This window comes from Engraulis encrasicolus, chromosome 21, assembly GCF_034702125.1.
Source record: "Engraulis encrasicolus isolate BLACKSEA-1 chromosome 21, IST_EnEncr_1.0, whole genome shotgun sequence".
NCBI lineage: Eukaryota > Metazoa > Chordata > Actinopteri > Clupeiformes > Engraulidae > Engraulis > Engraulis encrasicolus.
Window position 1 is genome coordinate 24,184,249 of NC_085877.1, and position 7,500 is coordinate 24,191,748.

At 44.7% G+C, this 7,500-nt stretch overlaps 1 protein-coding gene across 1 annotated transcript in view; it reads right to left on the reverse strand.

Moving 5' to 3' along the window:
* The window catches only part of actn3b (actinin alpha 3b), an 84,276-nt gene that overhangs the window by 47,174 nt on the left and 29,602 nt on the right, over positions 1-7,500 (reverse strand). The window lies entirely within an intron of this gene.

Here is a 7,500-nt window from a genome sequence, read left to right on the forward strand (position 1 = left end):
ACACACCCACGCTCTCTCTTACTCACTCACTCTCTCTCTCTCTCACACACACACACACACACACACGCACACACACACACACACACACACACACACACACACACACACACACACACACACACACACACACACACAAATGCACACACACTGTTACACATACCCTACCCTACTGACCTTTGATATACAGACAGAAACCAAGACGTTAAGTCATTAGGTAAAGATACACACACACACACACACACACACACACCTTTAGTACACATTACTCTGTCCAGTTCTCACAGCGCTCCCGTTTGAGCTGACAGTTGGGGTATTTTTTCTATCTCAAGTCTTCATAAAATTATCTGCAGTTCATGATCTGGCCACCACCCTAGTACACAATTAAAGTAAATACAGCACATTGTCTTATAACATTTTCAACATTTTCATCAGATGTAAGGTGCGTTTGGTATGTGTTTGTTTTTGGCCTGCGGCACACACACCATTTTCACATTTGGCCCACCATGAAGGAAAAAATTGGGCACCCTTGCTCTAAACCCACACAGAGGTTGTAAGTATTTACCCAGAGACAACACCATCATTTTCAAACAATATTAGTCAGACAAACACGCACACTTGCTCATGTGAACTGGTTTCTGTCTTTTCTGGAAGAGTTTCCACATCACACAAGAGGATATTGTCTATTGTTATGGCGTATTTATATCTTCCTTTTTATTGGGAATGACAGAGTTTGTGTTTATTGGCACAACTGACAATGTTGATGCTGTCATCTTTACGAGCAGTGGGGGATGGGCAGTGAAATCAAACCATGAGAGCAACAACCACCAACGTGCTGTATATGCTTTATTTGCATTTATTTATTTATGTGTGTATTTATTTACAGTGCCCTCCATAATTATTGGCACCCCTGGTTGAGATGTGTTAAAAGCCTTAAAATAAATTCAGTGTTTATTGCAGAAGAATACTGTCACACTGAAAAATTGTAGGAAAATGTAGCCTTCAACTCAAATGAATTGTAAGAAAATAAAAAAATCCCTGACTAAAAAATAATTATTTTTCATTAAATCACCTGTTCCACAATTATTGGCACCCTTAACAATTCCCAGGAAATAAATATAATTGAAGCATTTCTGTCATTTCTACAGTAGTTTACAAAGTTTACCAGAGTATGTAGGAACATTTAATTAGTAATTCATCACTTCCTGTTTCCCTGGGGTATAAATATGACGTGACACCGAGGCCATTTCTCTTATCCACTCTTAAACATGGGAAAGACAAAGGAACACAGCATACAAGTGAGGCAGATGTGCGTCGACCTTCACAGGTCAGGCAGAGGCTACAAGAAGATTGCCACTCAACTGCAGCTGCCCATATCCACTGTGAGAGGAATAATTAAGAAGTTCAAAACAACTGTAACAGTGGTAAACAAGCCTGGACGAGGACCCAAGTTTATTTTGCCACCACGCACAGTGAGGAGGATGGTAAGAGAAATCAAAAGATCTCCAAAGCTCACTGTTACAGAATTACAACAAATGGTAGCATCCTGGGGTCACAAAGTCTCCAAATCAACCATCAGGCGCTGTCTACACGCCAACAAGCTGTTTGGGAGGCATGCACGGAGAAAACCTTTCCTCACTCACAATTATAAACGCAAGCGTCTGGAGTTCGCCAAGCGGTATTGGGGCTTCAACTGGGACCGTGTGCTTTGGTCAGATGAGACCAAGATTGAGCTTTTTGGCAACAAACACTCTAAGTGGGTCTGGCGTACCACAAAAGATGTGCATGCTGAAAAGCACCTCATACCCACTGTGAAGTATGGGGGTGGGTCAGTGATGCTGTGGGGCTGTTTCGCTTCCAAAGGCCCTGGGAACCTTGTTAGGGTGCATGGCATCATGAATGCTTTGAAATACCAGGACATTTAAAATCAAAATCTGTTGCCCTCTGCCCGAAAGCTGAAGCTGGGTCGTCACTTGGTCTTTCAGCAAGACAATGACCCTAAACATATGGCCAAATCTACACAGAAATGGTTCACCAGACACAAAATCAAGCTCCTCCCATGGCCATCTCAGTCCCCTGACCTCAACCCCATTGAGAACCTGTGGGGTGAGCTGAAGAGGAGAGTACAGAGGAGAGGACCGAGGTCTCTGGATGATTTAGAGAGATTCTGCAAAGAGGAATGGCTGAAGATCCCTCTTTCTGTCTTTTCCCATCTTGTGAAACATTATAGGAGAAGATTAGGTGCTGTTTTGTTGGCAAAAGGGGGTTGTACAAAATATTAACACCAGGGGTGCTAATAATTGTGACACACATTATTTGATGTCAAATAATTATTTCTTTATGTGGGATTTTTTTCCCCACTGAATAAATGCACTTGTATTGAAGGTTGGATTTTTCTCCTTTTTTTCCATTAAGGTCCCATATTATTTAGAAAAAAAATAAAATAATTGGAAGCTAAAAAACACATCTCAACCAGGGGTGCCAATAATTATGGAGGGCACTGTATTTATTTTATTTTTCTATTCTTTTACACAACATTGCATTTGCAGTCTTGTGTCCTCTCCATACCAGAGACACTGGAAGGGATAATGATGCTTTCTGAAGCAAACAGCACCACCAAGAGGGAAAGCATGGTATTGTTCAAGTGACAATAAAAGATTGTGCTGAATACAGTTATGTGCTGAATACAGTGTGTGTGTGCGCGCGAGTGTGTGTGTGTGTGTGTGTGTGTGTGTGTGTGTGTGTGTGTGTGTGTGTGTGCGCGCGTGTGTGCGTGTGTGTGTGTGTCATTGTCAATGTATGCTAAATGTATGTTTCTTGTGTGCATATGAATGGGTCAGAGTATACTGTATGTGGTGTTCTTAATGATACTGCTTTATTTTACTGTGGTACATGGTACATTATGTTAATAAATGAAGCACCAGATCACGTCAAGAGAAAGAGATAGACATGAGAAGGAGGGAAGAGAGAGAGAGAGAGAGCTAGAGAGAAAGAGAAAGAGAGAGAAAGAGAGAGAGAAAGAGCTAGAGATAAAGAGAGGGAGTGAGAGATAGTGAGAGAGAGAGATAGTGAGAGAGAGAGAGAGAGAGAGAGAGAGAGAGAGAGAGAGAGAGAGAGAGAGAGAGAGAGAGAGAGAGATAGTGAGAGAGAGAGAGAGAGAGAGAGAGAGAGAACAACATGGTTGTTAGGAAAAGACTAGGGGCCTTGTGCTCATCTCTCATGTAGCATGGCCAAATTTAACCAGGGGGGGAGTCATACCCCCCAAGCATTTACACACACACGCACGCACGCACGCACACACACACGCACGCACGCACGCACGCACACGGACACATACACACGCACGCACGCACACAGACACAGATACATAGACACACACGCACGCACGCACGCACACATGCATGCAGAAACACGCTCACACACACACACACACATGCAGACACACGCCTGCACACACTAAATCGTGACCACGCGGAATGGGGAAAATAAGAGGAGAGGAGAAGAGATGACAGATGATGAAAAATGAAGGGAGGATAGAAGAGGAGGAGGAGAAGGAATGAGGGGACACATTCATGCTGTAAATAACAAAGCAAATGTAATGTGACGTTATGTCATGTGCTGTGAGGGTTTGGGCTCAGGAGGACAAATGGAGGAGAGGGGAGGAGAGGAGAGGAGAGGAGAGGAGAGGAGAGGAGAGGAGAGGAGAGGGACAGGACAAATGGGACGAGGAGTAATGGAGAGGAGAGGAGAGGAGAGGTGAAATGAGGGGGAATAAGGACAGGATAAATGTGAGGAGAGGAGAGGAGAGGAGAGGAGAGGAGGATTGACTGAAGGTGGAGATGGTGAGAGGGAGGAATGGAGGAGTGTGTGAGCGGCTTCTAGTGTAAGGAGGTGAATAGGAGAGGAGAAGACTTGGAGAACTGTCAGGAGGAGATGAGCGAAGATGTCGAGAGAGAGAGAGAGAGAGAGAGAGAGAAAGGAGGAGAGGAGAGGAGAGAAGTAGGTTGGTTAAAGTAGGAGGAGGGGGAGATGGGAGGATAACAGAGGGAGGAGGATGAACAAGGGCAAAAGAGGGAGTGACCGGGAGGAATGGAAAAGTATATGGAGTGATGAATGTAAGGAGCCTGAAAGGAGAAGAGAGGTAGGGGAGAGTAAAGGAAGGATTAATGTAGAGGGAAAAGAAGGAGGAGGGGTGATGGTTTAAGGAGTTGAGCAGGAGATGAGAGGAAAGGAGACAAGGGGTGAAGAACTGCAGAGAACAGGCAGGGGGGATGAATACAAGAAGATGAGAAGAGGGGAGAAGACAGGTGAGTTGTAGGAGAAGGAGGAGAGGAGAGGGCAAAGAAGGAGGCGAGTCGTGGGAAAGTCAAAGGGAGGTGGGGAGAGGGTATGGTGGGGTGGGTGAGGAGGCCAATAAGAGGAGAAGGCAAAGAAGAGAGGAGAGGGGGAGGAGATGAGAGGAGAGGAGAGAAGGAAGAGATGGGAGTGGAAAGGGCAAAGGAAGAGAAAGGAGAGGAGAGGGCAAAGGAGAGGTGAGAGCGGAGGGTAAATGAGGAGAGGAGAGGAGGATAGACAGAGGAGAGGAGGAGAGGAGGAGAGGGGATAGTAGAGGAAGAGAGGAGAGTGGAGAGGGGGAGAAAAGAGAGGGTACAGGAGAGGGGGGAGAGCAAAGGGGAAAAGGAGGTGGTGAGAGGAAGGAATGAGGTAGTGCTGTGAGGAGTAGAGTGGTGTGGGGTGGGGTGGTGTAGGGGTAAGGAGGCTAAATGTGGGAGCTATGAGACACCAGAAGACAGCTGAGCTGAGAGAGAAGGAGTAGGGAAAGAGGGAGGGGACAGGCAGGCTGAGAGAGAGAGAGAGACAGAGAGAGGGGGAGAGGGAGGGAGAGAGAGGGAGAGAGACGGAGAGCGAGAGTGAGAGAGAGAGAGAGAGAGAGAGAGAGAGAGAGAGAGAGACGGAGAGCGAGAGAGAGAGAGAGAGAGAGAGAGATTTGAAATGTCTGAAACACCATTTACCCATTATACATCATCACAATATATCAGCTGGACAACTTCAAAGCTGCCCCCGACCTGAGTATGAATATATAGGGGGGAGAAAGAGAGAGACGGGGGGAGTGTGTGTGTGTGTGTGTGTGTGTGTGTGTGTGTGTGTGTGTGTGTGTGTGTGTGTGTGTGTGTGTGTGTGTGTGTGTGTGTGTGTGTGAGAGAGAGAGAGAGAGAGAGAGAGAGAGAGAGAGAGAGAGAGAGAGAGAGAGAGAGAGATATCTAATAGAAGGATGATGCTTACAGAGTAGACACACCAAATAATATGATATAAGCTGAAAAAGTAGCAGAGTACCCGGGTTCAAAACAGAAGTTAGAATTCCCTTTTTTAGCCTACTTCAATCAACATTTTTGACTCTTGAAGACTATGCACATTTATACAACATTGAAACTACGTTCTCTTCACCTACAACATTCTCTACACCTAATAAACAATGCAGCAACTGAAACGATAGTGGTTCACCTCATTTCAAGAAATTGCTCATATGTAGATAAGTCCCAGTAAAATATGAGAATACATGGGATTTTTCGACCGTGTTTGCATAGAACAGTAGCCAAATAAGCGTAGCAATGTAAGTCTATGGGAGCAAACAAAACATCATCAAATGTACTTATAAACTACTTTAAAATTAATGTAAAATTCACCAGAGTGCAAAACAGCTATTTAATCCCCTCCTGTGATCACTTGTGGCTTGATGCTAATGGTCTCATTCACTTCCAGTGATTATGCTAAGCTATGCTAATAATTCTCATCAATAGATCTAGGCTAAGTACTGAAAACACTGAAAGGGAAATGTCACGCACATTCATGAATGATGCTTTGAAATACTTCAAATATGTGAAAACCAAAAAAGGGTGGACTGTTCCTGTAATGTTCTCAGCGTTAGTGTTGCGTTACTATTGCTCCACTCTGTACCCTTTCTCTGTACACAAACACACACATGGTAAGAATTCACAGTGGAACACTTGAGCTCACACCTGTTCCACAGCTATGTATGTATTTATGTGTATTTGTGTGTGTGTGCGTGTCTGTGTAAAGTTGTGTGTGCGCATGTGCATGTGTGTGTGTGTACGTATGTGTTGTGTGTGTGTTCAAAATGAGGTCACCCAGAAATTCCTCCCATACCTCTGTTTCCCACATGGCAGACGAGCAAGGGTGTCCCGTGTGTGTGTGTGTGTGTGTGTGTGTGTGTGTGTGTGTGTGTGTGTGTGTGTGTGTGTGTGTGTGTGTGTGTGTGTGTGTGTGTGTGTGTGTGTGTGTGTGTGTGTGTGTGTGTGTGTGTGTGTGTGTGTGTGTGTGTGTGTGTGTGTGACAGAGGCGACAGCTGGGGAAGTCCTGACGACACCGTCCACTTTTGGGTCCCCACTGACCAGCAGTTACTGGGGAGCGGGGCACTGTGTGTGTTCTGTATGTGTATGCAGGACTCTAAATCAGGGGTGGGGAACCTTCTTCATTTGAAGGGCCACTTCAAATTCCTACAAGTGCTGTGAAGTCCTCCGAGGGCCGTACTATGAACACAAATCAGGATTTCCCCCTGCAATTTAGTCCCATATTGAAGGTAGACACCTTTAAAACAGAACCCATCTTCTCTAGGTCCCCTGAAAATATCTTAATGGTATTGGAAATGTAATTTCTAAGATTCCTTTACAAAACATGTCATATTTCATGTGAAGCTGCATAACATTGAAATTATATCAGGGGCCAGATAAAACGGCCTCAAGGGCTGCAAACGGCCCTCGAGACATAGGTTACCCACCCTTGCTCTAAATGAACACCAGCCAACTGGCCAAAAGCTGGAGAAATTTCAGTTTGGCTAGTAAAAAAGACCAACTTAGCCACGTTGGCCCATTAGTGACTGTGTGTTTGGCTAGTAAAATCAGCTAGTAATTTTGGCTAGTGATGTATACGCACAGGGCCGCAGACAGCTTTGGCTGGCCCGGGACAAAGTCATATGAAATGCCGCATTCCATGCCGCCATCTCTGAATCAGCTGATTGCAATACAGGTATTGATGCTGCCATTTCCAGGGCCTTTGTCATACTAAAGGAGGTGGTGACACTTTATGCTAAGTCAAACTGAGTAAAGCAATGAAGTTCAAAATACAACAGGCATTGAGATGCTACGGCTCCGTACACTTATACATATGCATGTACCACATACAGACAACATAGTCCATGAGGACCTTGGTTCAAATCCTGTCTGGATGACTTCCCAATTCTTCACAATCTCTTTATTCAAAACCCGAACGCAGGTAAAAACGTCAACTACATCAATTAATAAACAAAAATAAACGGGCCAGCGGAGTACTTCTCAAAGCAGGAAACATACATTTCATTTTACATTGAATATGTCATTTAAGACACAAACCCACAGAGTCATCATGACATGATATTAACTAAAACTAAGCGTCTTTCTTTGTTAGTCAGTTCTTGTGTGCGTGAGCGTGTGTGTGTGTGTGTGTGTG